The sequence below is a fragment of the Pseudorca crassidens genome, chromosome 6 (assembly GCF_039906515.1).
Source record: "Pseudorca crassidens isolate mPseCra1 chromosome 6, mPseCra1.hap1, whole genome shotgun sequence".
In the NCBI taxonomy this organism is placed as follows: domain Eukaryota; kingdom Metazoa; phylum Chordata; class Mammalia; order Artiodactyla; family Delphinidae; genus Pseudorca; species Pseudorca crassidens.
In genome coordinates this window covers 45674065-45696478 of record NC_090301.1, presented here as the reverse complement: position 1 = coordinate 45696478, position 22414 = coordinate 45674065, and the positions used below count along the sequence as shown (strand labels likewise).

Genomic DNA, 22414 nt, shown 5'->3' with positions numbered 1-22414 from the left:
ACCATGCCTATGATTTAATAAATAACAGCATCATTGGGTAGGTAAACATTTTTCTCACTAACATTATAAAATATCTATAAATGGCCTTAAAATATACCCTGCTCATATTTTAATTCAGATTTTACAATCGTTGCTTTCTCTGCTAGATGCTGTTGATGATCTGCCTATAATCCCACTCCCTTAGCATCTCCCAAATAAGCGTTTTTTACTTGAATTATGTGCCTTTGGGGCCTCCTAAACTAAGATTCCTTCTTTCTTTATCTCTAAAGTTACGATAGAAAATGAAAAAGAATATGGTGAACAAATAGATAAACAGGCTTCTAAAGAAAATTGTGGCTAAGTTAGAAAAAGATAGTTTCAGAGTATTCAGATGGGTCAGATACAAACGAAGAGTCAGAAATAAAGATCTGTCTTTAGTTTATAATTTGAGAAAGTCAAGAATACAGGTCTGGGGCTTCCCTGGTGGCATAGTTGGTGAGAGTCCACCTGCTGATGCAGGGGACATGGGTTCATGCCCCGGTCCGGGAGGATCCCACATGCCGCGGAGCGGCTGGGCCCGTGAGCCATGGCCGCTGAGCCTGCGCGTCCGCGTCCGGAGCCTGTGCTCCGCAACGGGAGAGGCCACAACAGTGAGAGGCCCGCGTAAAAAAAAAAAAAAAATGCAGGTCTGGCTTTACCAATGGTCTGTATCAGAGTTATGGAGGGAGACACAACAAAAGAGTTTGATATGTTTTTGTACTTGTGTTCCTCCTCCCCCTCAAAAAAAAAAAAAAGCATATTTTTGCTGTTTTGGCAAGAAGAAATACTATACTATGAATTTTTTTTGCTGCTTTTGAATTTATGTTCAGAGGTCCATTTGAAATGATGGAATTAAGGGAAGGCATAATTTGTGCTGTTGCATCTGGAAGGACTTCTTCCTTTTGTGTGTTGGAATAAAAATGTAAGAATCTTAACTAGCCGTTGTGTCTGTTCTAGTTATAGCATGAGAATAAATAGAAGGATGAGCTACCTAAATGTTTCTCCATAGCGGTTGAAGTGCAATGAAAGTTAAAATAGATCAGTGCTTTCTAAAATTCTGTTTCACCTTCTTAATCCAGGACAGAGTATGCGCTTGGTTAGTCTAATTAGCTAATAAGTGAAGGAGACAGCTGGGCCTAGTTGTCGTACAGCCTGAGGGAGAAAGGGGGTATATGGTCAACCAACCATCACTGTTCTTTAATAGTAACATATCCATGAGTTAAAACATTTAACTCATTATCTAGCAATCCTACTATTTGCCCTTATCTAACAGTCTGTTACTCTACCTTTTCAAAAAAATAACATGCTTTACCGTTGTTTTCCTGTTACTGGGTAACTTTCTTGAACTTTCACAAGAAATGTAATTGGAATTTTAGAATATGCATTGTAATAACTAAATGAAAATACACATAAATATAATTATTGATTAATTCTACTGAGTCCAATTTTAATTTTATTTTTAGTTATGTGTAATTTCATCTGATATACACAAGAGAGAAAGTAATTGAAGGCAAATTCAGATGGGAACTGGATGATTGAAAGTCAAGTGTCTGCATATTCCTTCAGCTATATTTGAACATACCTACCCAGGTAAGAATAAGTGATTGCTTATTTATATACTTAATAACATTTGGAAAAAAGATTTGAAGCTATAAAAAAGTTTTTACTTTGTACGGATTATTTAAAAAGATAGTTTTATTTTATGAAATGGTAAAATACATAAAAGCAAAATAAAATTGAAATCGTGAATGAGTCTGTTTTCTAAAAACAACTTCTGTTACCTGTTTGTTCTATAGCATTTGATTTTTGTTTTGTTGTTTTTTTCCTTTAAACAACATTAGGCTAATATACATATTTTGTTGAATTTATTATTTTTATAACAAATCTATTTTGTTCTATTTGGGAATATGAATTAATGCTTCATATTTTTCATTGTTTTCTGTTAATATAAACATAAATGATTAAAAAAATTTTTAGATTGGGTTTATTACTCAGAATATCCTTATGGATAAATTAATATATATATTTATATATACATACATATATATATAGTGCTCATTTTGCATGCTAAATGTTACTAAAATTAGCATCACTGGCTCAATGGCTGTAATATTTTAAAGGCTTTTTATTCTTATTGCTGAATTTACCTCCAGAAGGTGATAATGAGTTATAGACCCGTTGACTTATATTTTTTCATTCAAAAATTTTCCCTAACAAAACCGAGTTTCCCTAACAAACCTAGTCACTTTGGCAGGTGAACATTTAAATGGACAGCCAATTGGAGTAAAGATACAGAGCTGAGAAAGCCAGGGGATATTCGGGAAATTGGAAGCATGTGGTAGATATAGCAGAGTAGTGGCAAGTAGGTTCTTGTGATTTGGATTCCTATACTATGGCATTTATATTTCATCATTATATGATGAGGGACAGTTGCAGGGGAATAAGATGATCCATGTTTTATCCTAAGCAGCTTAATCTGGAAGTGATTTGTGTGTTAGACTAATGAAGAGAGAGCAAACCCAAAGGGAGGGAGAATAATTTGTAGGCTTTTCTGTTTTATTTTTATCAATAGCTGTTTAAACACTTGCTATGTGCCAGGCACTATGGTAGGAACTGTAGAAAAAAAGATGAAGAAGACATAATCCTCACTCTTGAGGCTCTTATACTATAGTGGGTGAGACATGTGTGGCAAACAAAGGAATATAATACACCATGACAGTGTAACAATTTAATCATATTCAAGGTAAGATTAATTGGTAACTAGTTATATTGAGATGCAGGTACTGGGTTATCAACTGAGGTGATTTTCCCAAAGACATCGAGTCTGATCAACGTTACACTAGAAGCAATGTTTCTAAACTTTGCAAGAATTCAAACAGGAATCAATGAAGCTTTAGGGTGAAAGTAGTGTAAATGAAAAACAAAGCAGTGGTAGAAGTGGTGGGAGGTTAAGGAGAGGGTCTTTTATCTTAGGCAAGAGTGGCATGTTGCTGGCATTATAGATATGGGGGAAAAAAAAGCAAAAGTAAGATTTTTGTCATGGTAAAATAATAGGTTTAGTTTTGCTTTGCTCTCTCACTGCTTTTTGCTCATACCTTTGCTGGAGCCCTCATAGCATTTTAAAATTTCATTGCAAGTCCTTATGTAATTGAGAATCCATTTATTTACTATGAAAAGCGGTATGAGTTTCCTTAAAAGTACAAATATGATAAGAGTAAAAATAAGTTACATCAAACAAAACATATGAAATGAAGACCTGATTTTATTCATAACCACTGTATATATAATTTAGCTTTAGCCTTTCCAGCAATCACAAAAGTGGATATATGTTCTTGCCCTAAGAGCTTAAATAAATTTATTATAGACGTCTTAGTGTAATGGACAGGAAAATTGTCCTTACCACTTAGAGGTGCCTTAAATTTTGCATTGTTGGAAGGAAAGGGAACTTTGTTAACACATAGTTATAAGTAGGTAAGTTTGTGGAAGTTAAGAATTCAACTTCTCCAGAAAGTCTTTCCTGATTTTTGGAACCGGGACAAGATCTTTTTCCCTTATATTATGTACCTGTATAATACCATTTACATTCCTTGGTCATATCATGCATCGTGGTTTTGCCTATCATTTCCTGAGACTATGATTCTTGAGGATTGGGTTGTCATTTATCATTACAGATATAAATTGAAATCTAAATAAAACTCACCACAATGTTGGTTTCATAGATACTCCACAAATATTTCTTAAATGCAAAATTTAATCCATTTCCATGGCTTGTCTCTTAATCATTGCTGTCCTAGTCTAGACGTTTTTGTGAGCTCCATATTAGTTTTCTATTGCTGTATGATAAATCACTTCAAAACTTAGCCACTTAAAACAGTACTTATATATTATCTCACAGTTTTCTGTGGGCTACAAATCTGGGTGCAGCTTAGCTGATGCCTCTGGCTGTAGGTCCCTTGTGATGTTGCAGTCAAGCTGTCCACTGCAGCTGCAGTCCTTTCAGAGCTCAACTAGGGCTGAAGGGTCCACTTCCAGACTCAGCCATGGAGGGCCTCTCTATATAGGGCTGCCTCACCCATTATGGAAACCACATTCCTTTATAATCAAATCTAGGAAGTGTCATCCCATTTGTGGTGAGTTGAACGATGGCCTCCAAATAGATACGTTCAAGTCCTAACCTGTGTTTCTTGTGAATGTGACATTATTTGGAAAAAGAGTAAAGACGGTAGATGTAATTAAATTAAGGCTCTTGAGTGCGAACATCCTGGATTAACTAGAGGAGCCTTAAATCCAGTAACATGTGTCCTTATGAGGCATACACAAAGGAGAAGTTCCTGTGCGGACAGGGGCAAGGACTGGTGTGATGCGACCACAAGTCAAGGATCACCTGGCGCCACCAGGCCCTGAAAAGGCAGGAATAAAATCTCCCTTAGAGCCTTCAGAGGAAGTGTAGTGTTTCTGACACCTTGATTTCAAACTTCCGGCCTCCAAAACTATGAGAGAATAAACTTCTGTTGTTTTAAGTCACCCAGTTTGTGGTAGTTTGTTATGGAAGGCACAGGAAACTAATATACCACCCCTTCTGCAGTCTTCTATATTTTAGAATGAGTCCTAGGTCCAGCCAACATCTAAGAGGAGGGGGTCACAAAAGGGTATGAATGTCACGAGGCAGAGATCCTTGGAAGCCATCTGAGAGTCTATCTATTCTATCAGATTTCTGAATGCCTCCATTTGCTTGATCTTTGTTTGACGCATCTGTGTAGATGGACCAAACTCTACAGGCCAGACATTAGACTCATTATCTCACATTCTTAAAAATCATGATCTTTCTCTGTATTTCCCACCTCTCTGATTAGAATTACTGCTCATTTTGGAAAGTCAAATTGGAAAACTTAGAGTTAATTTGAATTTCTACTTTTTTCTTAATATTCATAGCCCTTAATTGATTAACCAGTCTTTTTCATTCTGTTTCTTAAATTTTTATCATCTCTCCCTTTCTTTTCAATCTCTCTCCTACTGTTTGTGGGCTTCTATTATGTCTTTCTAGAATTAGCAGTATAGCCCCTAAATCGTCTATCTGTTTCTGAACTTTTTTTCCTTCAAACCTAACCCTGCAAAGTGGCTTTTGAAAACTCAAATGGAGTTATGTAATTCCCATTATTATTAACATTCTCAAGAAAAAGTTCTAGTTTGTGATCTAGCTCTTGACTTCCTAAAATCCAAAATGTATCTTTAATCATTCCTTAATATAGATCTATAAAATTGTATAAAACTTTCCAGATATATTATGTTCTTTATTTTTGCTTGCCTTTGTCTGGGATTCTCTTTTTCCAGGAGTCAGATAGGTGTTTGTTTTTATATCCAAAGCACCCTGCAGAATGTCTAATATAATGGCCAACACAGAATAGGTTTTCTTCTGTCGTAAACTAAAGTTAAAGATGAAAGAGATGAAGGATGAAGAGAGGAGAAGAGGCCTGAAACATCAGTATAAGGGCTAAACGTACAGACTCATCTAAGATGGAAACAAATGAAAGAGAAAGGAAAACTATGGGCTAGTGATGGAGAAAGACTAGACAGTTTAAGTGTAGGATAAAGGCAAAGGTATGTTCAGAAATAGAAGAAGTAGAAGCTCAAGAAAGTATGACAAAAAGAGAAAGTTCTAAATAAAGTTTAGATTTGAATGAGGGTATGATGTGTTTTTAAGCTTTTAGGAGTGTGAAAAGGTACATCTCTTCACAGACATTACAATATATTAGGCGGGAAGTGTATGGAATGATGCAGTTAGTTGTTCAAGATAATGAGAAGTAGAATAAATAGATAACAAAAATGTGATGCAGTGTTAAGAAAGTAGCAGAAAGGAAATAGAAGTATCATTTCTTTTGCCCCCTTTGGTTGTAATAAGTAAGACTAATGGCACTCTTGTCTGAAGAGAGCCTCTAGGGAAATCCCTCAGTGGAGAGCAAATTCAAATCCTTTTCAGGAAATGTATTCTGCTTGATCAGCATTTAAATACCAAAGGAAATAATCTTTAAGCCATTCGAAGAGATTGAAGAAAGACATTTTGCTTTCCCTGACCTTTGGTTGTACATTAAAAATTTACATTCAGTACATCTGTATATGTAAACCAAGCTTCTAATAAATAATGATATTCAAATTAATCTTTATCTGTATAATGTTAACATTAATTTTCATTTAACGAAGAGATTTAAAGGGAAAAATGTTTTGAATATTTATGCAATATGTAATTGTAATGAATGGTTTATTCATAAATTAATTGCTATTTGAATGAAATAGTGAAAACTGGGAAAGTAGTTTTTTATCAAGTATGTTAGTCTCTGTTGCAAAGTGGTAATCTATTGACTTTTTAGTGTAAACTAATTATTCATGCTATGAGGGTATTATATATTATATCAAAGCTTTCAGTTATTTAGAGGTAACATTCTGGGGGTTTTTTTGACCTCCGAAGGTTTCCTAAGAGGTAACATTCTTTATAAAATGATTTACTTTGCTTTTAGAGCATGATTTACATTGAGAAAATTTAGTTTAGTGAAAAATAAAAAAATCTTTCAAAAAGATATTTTTTACACATGAAGACAGAAATAAATGAGGGAAAAGAATAGGATTTACATAATTATGTGCACTGAATGAAGAGAGAAGGAAATTGGTAAATCGTGAGTTTTGCATTGCATAGTTTGCATTTTTGCATTGCATGGAAACTTTTTGATCAAGTGACTATCTGTGATGGTCAAAACCTGTTTATACAAGCAATCTGTTATGTAGTAATCACATCTACATTTGAAGAGTCTCTATCAATTTCAGTTCTTAGTTTGCAAGTAACAGAAACTACTTCTGAGTACTTTAAGCAAAAAAAAGCATTTTATTGAAAGGATATGAGGTAGCTCATAGAATCAGAGGGTAATCAGAAAAAAAGTTCTCAGGAAAGACAGCAAGCAGCCAGAGCGTTTCCGGGGATCCGGAAAGCAGCAAGTGGAGAGAGACTGTGAAGAGTACTGCCATGGAGCTAAATCTGGACCGATACTGTGGTTTAATGCTGTTTCTCACACATTCACAAAGCCAGTGTGCATGGCTGGGTCTCAATCATTTGCCCTCAGCCAGGAACCATGGCACTTGATTAACAATTCTCCCGAGACTGCCAGCATGTGGAGAAGGTAGGTTCCCCAAAAGAATTTCAACGTTTTGGGACCAGGTTGGGAAGTCTCTGTAGGGTAAGTAAAAACAGTAGATGTTTCTAAAACCTTTCTTCGGAACAGTCATTCGAAAGCCATCAAACTCTAGTGGTAAAAAGCTCAAATAATAAAGATTTTACCAGTAAAATTAACATAGATTAAATAATAATGTTGCTCAGGTTTCAAACATTTATTTGTTCCTTTTTTTATACATATGTTTATTGTCTGTCATGTGCCAAGTGCTGTCCTAAGCAGTGAAAATAAAACTATAAACAATAGAATTAGTCGTGGCTTTGCACAGAGCTTGTAGTCTAGTGAGAATTGAAGTATGTGCAACACTTAATATATTGCAGGAAGTCTAGAATGGGAGCTGTATTAGTTTCCTAGGGCTACACACAAACTGGGTGACCTTAAACAACAAAAATTCTAGAGGCTAGAAGTCTGAAACCTAAGTGTCAGCAGGGTCACGTGTCCTCCAAAGACTCTAGGGGAGGATCCTGCTTCGTTTCTTTCAGCTTCTGGTGGCTGATGGTCTTTCTTGGCGGGTGGCAGCCTAACTCCAATCTCTGGCTCCATCTTCACGTGGCCTTCTTCCCTGTGTGTCTCTGGGTGTGTCCTCTCTTCTAAAAATACCAGTCATTGGATTTAGGGCCTATCCTAAATCTGGAATGATTTTACCTCAAGATCCGGAACTAATTACATCCATAAAGACCCTATTTCCAAATAAGGTCACACGCTGAGGTTCTGAGGGAACATGAATTTTGGGGAGATGGTGTTTAACCCACTCTAGGGAGGGTACATGATACCGTTGGTATTCCTAGCAGGGTCCCTGGGCCTGTACGTGGGGTATGTTAGAGAAGCTTACCTGAAGGAAATGTCTAACTGAGGGTGGATGTTCAGCAGAAGGAAAGGGATGTATAATGGACCCTCCCAGCATTTGTGAGGAAGCATAGTTCATTGGAAGAACTGAAAGTGTCAATAGTTCAGTTCAACTGGAGCAAAGAGTAAATGGGGCTGGCAAGAGGTGGAGAGGAGAAAGGATGGTGAAGAGTTTCAATGGGACAGATGATTAAGGGAACGCGTAAGGAGTTTGACATTATCCTGAATGTAGTGGGGTGCCACTGAGGGAATAACCATTATGAAATGCAAAGAGAAAGAAAGTGAAAAGAGTGAAACTGGGACACACAGCTGTATCTACAGTAGATCTCAACACTGTGTATACCTGGCAACCTTTAATATTAAACACTAAAAGTAAATGCATCTAAATGTTAGCAGTGGTTATTCCTCGGTGACTTTAATTTTATTCTTTCTAACATTTTTAAAATATAGTGGGTCCAATGAGCATATACTACTTTTATAACGAGGGGGAAAAAGCATTTTTTGGTAAAATTTAGCACATAAAATATACCTGAAATAAGATTTTTCATAGCACAGTGTTTTTAAAAATAAGCAATTGATTTCAAGGATTGGGTATCTTTTGACTTAGGAGGAAAAAAGACTTGTGAGTGAATAAAGAATTATATCACCTGAGCCAGGTATTTCATAAAATATCTTGAAATATGTATGGGGTTATGGATTGCACATCCTCAGTTGGGTTAGGTAGCCATTGGATAAATCAGGGGAAAAACTTCTACTTTTGGACATAGAATAGGAAATACATTTGGATTGAAAGCCCTTTTCACTTGATTTTGAAAACCATGTCAGTGAATAAGCAATTTAAAGAACATAGAAATTGATCCTTTTATGTAAGTTATCATCAGTAATGCCAGGCTGCCTTATGTAAGGTGATTAGACATAACATTCCTGTGAAGATTTTACTAATTTTGTAAGACTGAAGTGGTATTTAGGTTTCTGGAATGCAAAATTAGAGCTTTACTATTAAATCTACTTTACATATCAAGGGTCATGCTGTGAGAACAGAACATATTTGCATGTTCTTCTGTTTTTTTCCACCCAGTTTCAGAATATTAAACAACAAGTCCATTAACACTTACTGGATGATGTGACGGAGCAATTAAAACTCTCATGTCATCTTTTAGGCTATTTTCTTTTTTTGTGATTATCAAGAGATAACACAGCTTAATTAAAGTCTCATCATAAAGTTTATAAAAGGCCGAATGCTGGCCAGTACTTGCAATTAGGAAAATCATTTGATACTTCTGTGGGAGTTTTTGTTTTTCTTCAGAATTTTGTTAGTTGCTTAAATAGCATTGTTTACTTTGATTCCTCGATAAAATTATTTGCTAATCCTGACCTGGGATGATGAATAAATATTTTGCTGTTTAAGGATAGTTCAAAGTTCAAACATTTTACTTGCTAATGACTATAAAGTAAGCAGACCTTCTTTCTTTAAAAATAGTTTCAAATAAACTCTAGTAATAGATATACTAGAAATACATTTCTTGGTTAATTATTTTAAAAGAAAATAGATAACAATAATTATAAGAAAAAAGTGCACTTACGTTTCAGTGGAGAGTGACTTTTTTAAAGCAAGTTTATATCCCTTATATCATTTAGTTAGCCTATCCCAAAAATATTTTAGGTGACTTGTCCTATGTAAAATTTCACTTAATTAGGACTATGAACCTGAAATTCTACTGGAGAATCTACTTGCTTGGAGTTTATGTGCTTCTCCCCTCCATCTTCCCATTCTTGAGTAGAGTTTTCTAAACTCCTGAGAATTAAGAATCTGCCACGGCAGTCCTAGCAACTTTAATACTATGAATTATTATGGCTAACACTTACATGTTTAGTGTCAGGCACCGTTTTAAGCTGTCCTTACAAATGAACATATCTAATCCGCACAGAGATATTTTGAGGTAGGAAACTCAGTTTACAGATGAGAACGCTTAGGCAGAAAGTAGTAAAGTAAACTTGCCCAAGATCAAATGGTAGAGAGGGGATTAGAACCCAGGAAGAGTCTTTATTTTATCCATTACACTCTAGTACATGAGAGTCTTTATTTTACCCATTACACTCTACTGCATGAAGAAACGTAGATGAACGTGAGAGAAAGTATTTTAATTCAAAAATATCAAGCACTTCATCAGTATTCCCTTGTCTTCTTCTAGTGGGAAGATCTGACATACAGCTGGCTGCTATACACGTTACACATTTCATCTTCTCCCACATTTTTGTACCTCTCATTCTCCTCATATTTCATTTATTTCAGATCCCTTAACTCTTCTCTTACTTCATATTCTGTTTATAGTTTTATTTACATGTTTTCTAGTATAAAGAGATTCAAAGATAAATCTCTTATTTTGTTTAACTAGAAAGGATGAAAACATCATTTTGAGAAAGTAAAACATTAGTTCCTTGTTCTAAGATAACACTGATGCAAACAGCAATAGTAAGTTTTCAGGGTAATGAGAATATTAAAAGAGTTTTTGATATCCCCTTTGATAATTTAAGCTTATACTTGATATTAAATTTTATTTTGAGAAGAAAATTACAAATTTTCTATTCTTTATGATAAACCAAGCACACACAGTAATATCCCACTGAATAATATCTATCCCTGGATAGAACAGAAAATAAATATATGTAATTCATTATAGAACTGTGTTAGAAAATAAATCAGAGAACCTTCAATAGACCAGAAAGTATGAGAAATTCAAAAAAGGATGTAGTGTCAGATTTGAGAAGGAAGCCACAACTCAAGATATGCCCTGGGGAGGACCCTTACCAAAGGTTGGTGTGACACTAAGAGTGTGCCATTCTCATAAATGGTAGGTTCCAGATTCCTGGAGAAGCCTTGAGTTCAGGGGTGAGTAACTAGTTGCTTAGTTGTGATACCGCAGAGGAGCTTAGTCAGGTAGGTATTCAAACCTGCAGAAGCCCGGTTTATCTTTTGTGGTCTGGACATGGAGGATGTGAGTTCGGGTTAGAGGAAAACACTGAAGTGTTCAGATATCAGCAACGATGAGGAGAATCAGGGAACCCTACTACCAAAGTTACCCTTTCTTCCCGCACTCTCTTTTTTTTTTTTTTTTTTCCCGGTACACGGCCCTCTCACTGTTGTGGCCTCTCCCGTTGCGGAGCACAGGCTCCGGACGCGCAGGCTCAGTGGCCATGGCCCACGGGCCCAGCCCCTCCGCGGCACGTGGGATCCCCCTGGACCGGGACACGAACCCGCGTCCCCTGCATTGGCAGGCGGACTCTCAACCACTGCGCCACCAGGGAAGCCCTCCCTCACTCTCTTTGAAGACAGATTACAGGACTGAGATAACAAGAGTTAATAAACTAAGCACAGTGCAATTTACATGTAACAGCGAGGGATGGGAGAGATATTCCTTGAATAGAAGAGAGTAAAGCAGAAATCAAGTGAATTAAAAACTTGATCATATTCCTTTAACATTTCAACTAGGCCAAAGCATAGATGAGAAATATTTCAACCTAAAATTCCACTGTATCTTTGAAATGTTAGAAATAGTGTTAAAAATCAGGAATGAAGATGGAGGACAAAGGTCATTATATCGCTCCAAAACAAAAATTATTTTTTGAGAATGCTGCCTTCTTTGGTTTCTTTTTGCATAATTCTTTTCAAAATTATAGTATGATGTATAATTTTTACGTTATAACATTGTCAGATATTTCAACACTAAAACCATAGAAAATATTTCAGTCTCAAATATTATCAGAGTTTCAGTAAGTTATTTCCTGATAAGTGTAGCTTAACAACAGGGAGAAAATTTTTTTGTCTGTGTAGAGTTTGAGACATTTATTCTCTGTGTAGAGTTTGAGCTGTTTTTCTCACTGTTTATTCTCACTTCTCAGGGACAGTATAAACAATGCTGAAGAAAATAAACTCTGATAGAAAACAAAGTATTGGAATGCAAAAAAGTAAAGAGTGCACCTTTTCTCCATCCCAACCCTCATTTAGGAAATAAATTGAACCCACTTTAAAAAGTAGCAGAGGGCACTCTATTTTGTCAGTCTTTTATAATGACTGGATATTTATTCTAGAAATAGAGAGCATTGTGCATGGGTCTATCTGCGTGGTAGGGCATACAGAATGTTTTTTCTGTCTTCTGAGCTTTGGAAGTTTCCAAATAGTAACAAAAATATTTTCATTGTTTTTATTCCAAGGTTATACTGTAGATTTTTAGCTTTTTAGCACTGGCTTGTTTCTTTCCATTGCCAAACCTAGATATAATGTGGTTTAACTTTATTATTCCCAAGCCTAACAGATTTCCAGTCATATTCTTAATATTTCATTGCAAACAAACCCTTTAAGTTAGTGTTGAAAAGGTGTTGAACACTTTTTTCTTCTACCCCTGATACCCGTAAGTATAATGCTGAGGAAACATGGAATCTTTTGGAGTCCTTTGTTTTTTCCGACTTGCAAAATTGCTGGGTCATCAATGTTTTCAGTAGTACAGAATCAAACTATTTCAGTAACTAGTCAGTATGATTTGGTATGATGCATGAATATAGACAATAGTATGTATTATTTAACATATATTTTTAAAAGTCCACTTCTATATAGGCCTTCCCCTCTTCCCTCTCTCCATTGGTAACCACTAGTTTGTTTTCTATATTTGTGAGTCTGCTTCTTTTTTGTTATATTCACTAGTTTGTTGTATTTTATAGATTCCACATATAAGTGATATCATACAGTATTTGTCTTTCTCTGTCTGACTTAATTTATTTAGCATGATGCCCTCCAGGTCCACCCATGTTGCTGCAAATAGCAAGATTTTGTTCTTTTATGGCTGAGTAGTATTCCAATGTATATCTTCTTTATTCATTTATCTGTTGATGGACACTTAGATTGCTTCCATATCTTGGCAATTGTAAATAATGCTGCTGTGAACTTTGGGGTGCATGTATCTTTTCGAATTAGTGCCTTTTTTTCGGATATGTACCCAGGAGTGGAATTGCTGGGTGATATGGTAGTTCTGTTTTTAGTTTTCTAGAAATTTTCATACCGTTTTCCACAGTGGCTGCACCAGTTTACACTCTCACTAACAGTGTACAAGGGTTCCCTTTTTCCCACATCCTTGCCAACATTTGTTATTTGTGTTCTTGTTTGATGATAGCCATTCTGAAAGATGTGAGATGATATCTCATTGTGGTTCTGATTTACATTTCCTTGATGATTAGCGATGTTGAGCATCTCACAGTACTTCTTAATAAGTGTTATTAAAGGTGCATATTGCTGATATTTTCAGAAATAATATCAGATGTGTACGAGTGCAGTGTAAGATCTGGCTACTTCTTGTACTTTGTCTCGCTTCTCCCTGCCTCAAGCCTACAAGGGTGAGAATGTAGATATGGGCATTTGAGGACATTATTCCAGCTTTCCTAGGCAGGTACTTTAAGTTGCTGGAATTGGTGGTCTCAGTGTGTGGACCTGTGCTACTTAGTCATGATCTGAGATTATATTCATTCATTCATTCCCTCTTCCATTCTGCAAATATTTAGGGAACAACCACCAGGTACCTGGCACTGTTCTAGGCACTGTGGCTTCAGTAGGAAACAAAATAGACAAAACCCCTGCCCTTCTGGGCTTACATTCCAGTGCAAGAACATTACTGCAGCCTCTTCCTTCTCAATTTCCATGGCCTTGAATTGAGGAAGTTCTTTAAAAATAGAACCTGCCTTTTCAGTTTTTTGCTTATTTTTTTAAAATAAAATAATAATGGAAAATGTAATGAAATCATTAAATAACTGAAAACTAATGTCTTACAGATAAATCTAACCAATATGTAGAAGTTGTTAGGCTTCAGACAGTGCCAACATTTTATAGTTTGAAATTCCCATTCAAGTACAAAAGAATATATTCATAGTAAGAAAGACCCCATAGAGGTGTCCATGAACAATATACAGAAGCATGGACTATGTGAAGGTTAAATTCCACTTCTGTATCTGTGGATTTAACTATCCATCCCTCCTCGCTTCCATCGATAGACAAGGACAACCCCATCCCTTACTTCAAATTGTTGGTTATCTTCCTATGCTCCTCAAAATTTCACACATGTCTATTCCTGTTCATTGTGGATTGGTCTGTCTCTTCATGTTGCTGGAACACTTATATTAAGGATACAATTTAGGCTCTCTTTGAGAGGTTACTCATAGATCAGTATCTTAAGCATAATCTTTCTGTATCTATAAGTTTTATTGATTACATATTGAACTGTTTCTGTTATTTTTATAGAATTAGCCAGGTGTATTCACATGTTGGCAACACCCAAGATAGGGCTACGTTACTGCTTATAGTCACTGATAATGTTTTTGGCTAATAAGTCTGCAACTATGTATTAGAGCATTTTCTATGAATTTTCTGTGACAACTCAAGTCAGAAGATTGCTGACTTGAACTTGAATTGCTGCTGGGTTTGAGACAGAACATCAATTTATGTGCAGGATGTTAATTTTCATGATTCAATGATTCTCTTCCAATACTCCAATACTAAGAAGCATTTTCCTCCTGAGGTATTTTGTTGTTTTTTTTTGTCTCAGGATAATATGTACTCTCTCCTTAACCACCTAATAGATACAAGCTGTAGTTTAGAGATGCCTGATGCTATGATTTTAAATATTTCATACTTGCAAATTGCTACGACAAAATTTTCAGTCAGCCTTGTAAGCAAATTATGCTCATTTTTTTATCTGCTTTTTTGGTGCTTCTTAGAGTGCACCTTGATTATCATTTATCTTTCCTCTGCAGTAATTCCATGTTTCTGGATCAGGATTTATGTCCCCAATTTTATAAGAAAATGATGGCGATTTTACAAAGCCCAATTAAATATTATGTTGTTCGTTTTCATCTTTAATAAATACTTTATAACAGTTCCTTGTTTTTATTGATGATAAATCCAATGTACATTTAAATGCAAAAGCATCATGGTTTCACCCTTCACTCTGAGGTCTTTGTAAAAGTTTCCAATCATCTTTCAGTTTTCATGAAGGGCTTAAGCTCCTTGAACAGCAAATTTGATTAAACAGTTAATCTAAAACTGTATCAAGTCAGGTAAGGCAGCTTCTCTTTGACTGGAAGACCTGTATCTGTTTCCTAGAAGTAGTCCACTCTTCCAGATCTACTGGGGCTTCACACTGCTGCTAAAGCCTTAATTCTGTGATTACTTTGTCTGTCTTCCACATTCCCTTACATTCAGACACTAAATCTTGTCTTTCAGACTTTTAAAATATAAGGCATTCACTTGCTTCCAATCTCAGAGACAACCTTGTTTCTCTACCATCATCTTTTGCCTGAGCTACAAGCAAAAGCTTTTTAACTCTTCTAGTATTTACTTCAGCAGTATGCATATATTAATATGTAAATTTACATGCAGATTTAATATCTCCCAGGCAACTTCAGTTGCTTCCTATTACAAGGCTTAATGTGCCCAACAGGTTTCTTCCTGGTCTCATCTCTTCAGTTCTGTCTGTTGTCACTACTTCCCCTTTTCTCCACTCTTCATCCTTATTGGCCTGTTTTCAGTTTTTTGAATGCCATGTTTGCACACCCTCAGACCTTTGCACACCCTGTTCCTTCTGCTTGGTAAACCTCACTTATATCTTTCAAATTGTAGTTTAAACATTACTTCCTCCAAAAAGGACCCCTTGACTTTTTTTACACCAGTTAAGGTTTTCTTATAATATGCCACCTTAGTACCCTAGGTATTTTTTTTTCTTCTCATTATGTGTTCAATTATTTTTTTCTCCAATTTCTGTCTTCCCTGATAGTGTATCAGCTCCATCAGGCATAGGTTAATTCTGTCTTGTTCGCTTGTATTAAAATATCATCCACAATATAAATTCACAGTAAATAATTGCTTAAATAAGGGATTGAATGATTGAAAGATACTTTTGTTACTTCTTTTAAAGATGGAGTATTTCTTGAGAGAAGTCTGTTTATCCCTTTTATGTATTTTTTAGATTTTCAAATTCTCTGGCATTGTCTCTAAATAAAAGAAATTAATAATTTAAAAATCTATACTTTTACTTTATGCACTAATTATGACTAAATGTTAAAATGACTATTCGGGGAATAAATCATATTATATAAGTCAGTTATTGTATCTGTTGAGAGATGTTCCTGTTTCAATTTGCTTGATTAAACACTAAATTTTTTTAATGTATTAAAATAAACTTAAGTTAGTGTTTTATAATATAAGGAAAATGTTTTTAGGTATTGATTGATTTTTATATGCTTCTAGTTGGTGACCAGTTTTTGTTATATGTCTACTGAATTCTGTCATTTTCTTTACAAAGAAGCTACATAAATATATTTTTAAATTGGAAGATTGACTACAGCTGTGTAACCATTAGACAAATCAGTTTTATGACTTATTAGTATGATTCTAGCCAGTAGGCTGGTATTCTAAATCATAACACTTCAGTAATCTTCATTGCAAAAATAGTAATTTGTGTATTTTTTAGAGCTTAATTTAGCAAGAACTAAGTGGAGGATTTGACAGATAAGATGCTTGCCCTCCCAGAGTGTTCAAAAGAATGCTGAAGCTGGAAAGGTTTAATATGTCATTAGCTTGGCAATTCCTCTTAGAACTCAATGCTATAATCATTAAAAGGAGTTTTTGTAATATGTCAGGGGCTTGTAATTTTGTTCTATTCTAAAATGATATTTGTGACAGGAAAATGATTTCAATTTATGTATTTGAATCTGTGTAAATTTTTAAATCACACAATGACAGAAATAGTTCTGATTTCTTCAAAAAACAAACTTTATATAATTAGACTAATTTATAATTTCTTAAGTGGAATTAATTTGCATGACTGTTTTATTATTATAAAACAGGATTCTAACAGAGTGAATAGGTGGTGTTATAATTCCTTTGTAATAAATTATAATTCTTGGTTTTATGGCATAGTATTACATGAGGAGTATATATGTTATCATGTGGAATAAGTCTTAAGATGTTCAAATGCAGTGTTTAAAAATGACTTGAGCAGTATTTAAGAACTTAAAATTCACTTGCTTCATTTTAACAGTCTCAGATTGCTTTGCAAATAACCAAGATTCCTTGCTATAGATTAATGTGATCTGGAGAATTTTCTTCATATAGTTCATTGGAGCCTCTGATAGCATAAGGAGTAAATCTAAGGAAATTGTGTATTTTGCAGACAAGAGCAAAGGGCACATTTGGGGGACTTTTTTTTTAAAGACTATAGCATGAAGGCTACTATGGTTTCTATATCTCAGGGCCAGCTAACATGATCTCAGATAAAATCTATTTGATCTAAGTAATAAGGCAACTTTATCTCAGAAGACTGCAGGACTCTGTATATCCATCTGTGAAATGTAGCCCAGATACTTGAAAAGTTTAATGATAATTCCTGGGAGTTGGCTTTTTGAAGAGGCCCATGATAATTTGGGGAATGTGACATTTATTCTTCTGACCTAGCAAATTTCAAAGAAAAGTATGTTTAGATGAAATGTTAATGTCTGTCTAAATCCTTTGTCAGTGTAGAGCAAATCAGAGAAAAAAGTTGTTTGCAATTGGAGAAGAAAGAATAGAAGTACCTGGAACATGACCTTAGAAAAGAAAGAATAGTTGAATAGGGGTGAATTAAAGCTGCAGCTGATTCCAGTCTTCTGATTGCCAGTCCATCTCTTCCATCAGGAGACTAAAAAGCACAAGATTGCTAAGACCCTGAAAGGACTTTCCAACTGAGTCCTGAAAATGAGTGTTACAGTAAGAATTAAAGGAAAATGTTACCTAACTCAGGTTTGGCTGCTCGTTGCTCAAGAATACAATACTGAGAGACAAGTGGTAGGCAAAAGGAAAGATAGCTTTGTTGAGGAAGCCAGTAATCCTGGGATGAATGTGGACTCATGTCCCAAAGAACCAACTCCCAATTCCCCAGGTTTGGCTGGGAGATTACGTAGGGAAAAGAAAGGGCTACAAGCTGGAGAGGGGGCAATCTTGTATTTTCAGAGATGATGTCTTGGTCACATGATTCCAGGTAGCCATCAAGTCTTGCTTGCAGCCGGAACATTATCTAAGTCAGAAATCTCTGGCTCGCTAGTCCTGAAAAGCAAGAAATAAGGGACAAAGACAAAGGTGAAGCAGATAGAACTAATCTTCAGTCTTGATAGGCGTCATCAGCTTTTTCCATTAGCAGCAAGCTAAGCTAAGTTAGTGGTGGTCTAGGGTAGAAGTCAGGTATGGTAAGCATAAAATCACAGCCATATCATAAGTAAGAAATAGAGTTGGAATAATGCTGAGGAGATGAGAGTCCCTAGTTACAGTCTCACCGCCTCAATTACAAAAATACCTTCATTATTTCAAAATTCCTCAAGGTAACATGGAATGAGTGCAACCACTCTCAGTTAAAAGTGAATTTCTCGGTTTGCAAAGTGATAAAACTAAATCAAGATGCCCCAGTGCTATATTTTAGAGCACAAAGCCCTATTCCAGGAATCTTTTGCCCATCCTGTGACTAATTAATAATATTAATTATGAAAAAGGAAGGAAGGATATAAGCATCTAGAATAAAATGAGAAATATACTTTAAAAATTTTATTGAATTTATATTTCCAATGTTTTTTTTTAATTTTTATTTTTTGTAAGCATTATTTTCACTCTTTTAAATGAAATTCTTTCTATGTAGCTTTTCTCTTCTCATCCTTACTTACTTCTCTCTCTCTCTCTTCCTCTTTTTCCCTTTCTTTCTTCTGTTCTTCCTTTGAGAGATCTTTTTGGGGTGATGAAAATGTTCTGCATAAATGTAATTAGATTGTGGTGATGGTTGCACAACTTGGTAAATATTCTAAAAACCACTGAATTGTGTATTTTAAATGAGTGAGCTCTATGGCATGTAAATTGTATACATATACATATCACTTTTTTACAAAGGGAAATGCCAACCAGAGGTTAACTAAGGCAACTGGACTGGAGTAAGTAAAGTACAAGGACACTGGGTCTTTTCTCAGATTGATTACAACAAATCACAAGGCTAGACGCTGAGTTTTAGGACTCAATTGGTAAGTCCTTTCAGGTCATATCAATCTTGCTTTTTTTAGTCTTGAGATGGAAGAGATGGACTGACAATCAGAAAATTGGCATCAGTCGCAGCTTTCATTCACCTATATCAGTTTGTGGACTTTGTGTCCTACATGAAGGGAGACTGTCAGTGATAATTCAGAGACAGGATTTGCCATTTATGAAGACAAGCCATGGTATGGCAAGCTCTTGAATATATTCAATTGAAAGATGAATAAAAAGCATACAAAACATGCAAGACATTTACTGCATTTAATCAGATATAGTTGGGTAAATATATATATATTTAAATTTATTTATTTATTTATTTGTGGCTGCATTGGGTCTTCGTTGCTTTGTGCTGGCTTTCTCTAGTTGTGGTGAGTGAGGGCTACTCTTCGTTGCAGTGTGCAGGCTTCTCATTGTGGTGCTTCTGTTGTGGCAGAGCATGGGTTCTAGGCACATGGGCTCAGTAGTTGTGGCTTGCAGGCTCTAGAGCTCAGGCTCAGTAGTTGTGGCACACAGGCTTAGTTGCTCCACAGCATGTGGGATCTTCCCGGACCAGGGCTCGAACCCATGTCCCCTGCATTGGCAGGTGGATTCTTACCACTGTGACACCGGGCAAGTCCTGGGTAAATATATTTGAATACTTGTTTCTAAAGTCTGGTAAGCTTTATTCATTTTCAGGTAAATGCCAGATCACAATGGTGAAGATTGAGTTTTTGAAAAAGTATTATAATTTCTGTTTTTGAAAAAGTTTTGGGTGCCCAGAAAATATTTTTTGTCTACATCAGGAAATTTTTCAAAATACTTAACAGTTAAACTCTATTTTAAAACTGGGACAGTGAGAATCCAGCAAATTCAAATATGTGTGAAATAATACAAATATAAGGTTGTTTTCTTTTCATTGTTCTGTAAAGCAGAGTCAATTTGGTTGTTTTTGTTGCCGCATCTCACCCATGACAGGAAATTCCTTTTCCCGTTATCTTTTTTTTTTTTAATTCTTTCATAGTTACATGTTTTATTAATCACGTCTGAGAAAAGTCATTGATTTTCATTTTGTACAGCATTATCTTGTAAGGACAAAATACAGTGAAACTTCCAAGCTTTTTGCATATCAGAGCTGAAACTGAAAGTTTCTCCATAATTGAATTTTCACTTCTTATTTGTAATAAGTTTATCCTTAGGAGGATACTTCATAGTGTTTGATCACAGATGAGATTGAGCATTGCTATCACTCAATAATGTTAAGCATCTGTCAGGTTCTCTCCTATACTATATATTAATTTTTTCTCCGTTAAGCAAATATTTGTTGGTGGCCTGTGGAATAAGATACACCTAGGTCCTCTTTCCTTGGTATATTCACAAAAGCCTCTGAAACTAAATTTCCAAGTCAAGCCATACTAAGGCCTGGCATAATAAGTTTTCATCGTTAACAGTTTTTTTGTGTTTGTGGTTTTCTTTTTTTTTTTAATTTCAATTTTTAATTATATATTGTTTTTAAAATTCCAGTTTCCAATTGTTCGTTGTCCCGTTATCTCTTATCGAACGCTGGGAGCTTTTAAAGCATGGCTCGTTGGATTATGAAGGATTGTTGTTTTGTTAACATTTGCTCAAACTAGTGCTATTTGCTAGAATTACCCAATAGTTTCTTTATACTTTCTTTACTTACTTTACTTACACTTTACTTACTTTCTTTACTTTCTGTGCCAGAAATTGCCTACACACCCTAAATTATGGGAATAGCTCAGGTGGCCTTTGCTAGCAGGAAGGAAGATGCATTTTAACAGTTTTTCCCCCCCAGTGGTAACTATATACTATAATTTATTCGAATTAGTTAAAAATAGCAAAAAATACATTACTATAGAATGTCTAGAGAATTAGTTCATATTTATTCAACTATGCTATCATTTGAAAAACTATTTTCACTTCATTTTAAAAGGCTGTTCCTTTGTAAAACATGAGTGTATCCAATCTTAATGGAAGTCTGACATCATGGGAAAAATTGTTTAAAATGAGAATTCAAAAGATCCTTATTGATTATTTGGTCTCACCTCCTCATTGACAAAGAGCAGATTTGTTCTTTTAAGGAGGAACTTTTATTTCCCCCATTTAAATCTTTTGAATCAGTCACAGTCATTAATAACTTTGGTAGCCCTACCTATGTAAAAATTATGAAATTTTAAATATGTGAAGTCCAAACTAACAGAGTTTATATTTTAACTTGGAATATTTGTGTGCTTATGTGTGCATGCGTGTGTGTGTGTGTGTGTGTTGTGGTGTGTGTGTGTTTTGTGTTTACAGAGGGATGTAGGAGTTAATACAACAATAAAATGTCAATATGCCAAAATATATTTTTTCTTTTAGAAAATTTTTACTAAAATTTCAGATTAAAAACATGAAGGGTTATCGTTGCCAGCCTTTTGAAAAATTTTATTTATTTTAATTTTTAAAATTATTTATCTATTTAAATTTTTATTGGAGTATAGTTGATTTATAATATTGTGTTAATTTCAGGTATACAGCAAAGTGAATTAGTTATACATATACATATATCCATTCTTTTTCAGATTCTTTTCTCATGTTGGTTATTACAGATTATTGAGTAGATTTCTCCGTGCTATACAGTAGGTCCTTGTTGGTTATCTATTTTATTTTATTATTATTTTTAACATCTTTATTGGAGCATAATTGCTTTACAATGGTGTGTTAGTTTCTGCTGTATAACAAAGTGAAACAGCTATACATATACATATATCCCCATATCCCCTCCCTCTTGTGTATCCCTCCCACCCTCCCTATCCCACCCCTCTAGGTGGTCACAAAGCACCGAGCTGATCTCCCTGTGCTATGCAGCTGCTTCCCACTAGCTATCTGTTTTACATTTGGTAGTGTATATATGTCCATGCCACTCTCTCACTTCGTCCCAGCTTACCCTTCCCCCTCCCTGTGTCCTCAAGTCCATTCTCTATATCTGTGTCTTTATTCCTGTCCTGCCCCTAGGTTCTTCAGAACCATTTTTAAAATTTAGATTCCATATACATGTGTTAGCATACGGTATTTGTTTTTCTCTTTCTGACTTACTTCCCTCTGTATGATAGACTCTAGGTCCATCTACCTCACTACAAATAACTCAATTTCATTTCTTTTTATGGCTGGGTAATATTCCATTGTATATATGTACCACATCTTCTTTATCCATTCATCTGTCAGTGGACACCTAGGTTGTTTCCTTGTCCTGGCTATTGTAAATAGTGCT

General features: G+C 35.2%; 1 protein-coding gene across 13 annotated transcripts in view; it reads left to right on the top strand.

The window, feature by feature from the left end:
* Positions 1–22414, top strand: part of GULP1 (GULP PTB domain containing engulfment adaptor 1) — a 266982-nt gene that overhangs the window by 90947 nt on the left and 153621 nt on the right. For 11 of the 13 annotated variants that reach the window (XM_067741236.1, XM_067741244.1, XM_067741234.1 and 8 more), the window contains one exon: positions 1482–1608. The exons of 1 other annotated variant lie outside the window; for it this stretch is intronic. The gene's annotated coding sequence lies outside the window, so the exon portion shown is untranslated. Of the gene's footprint in view, positions 1–1481; positions 1609–19095; positions 19158–22414 lie in introns of those variants that run through there. One more of the 13 variants, XM_067741243.1, reaches the window with a different exon arrangement.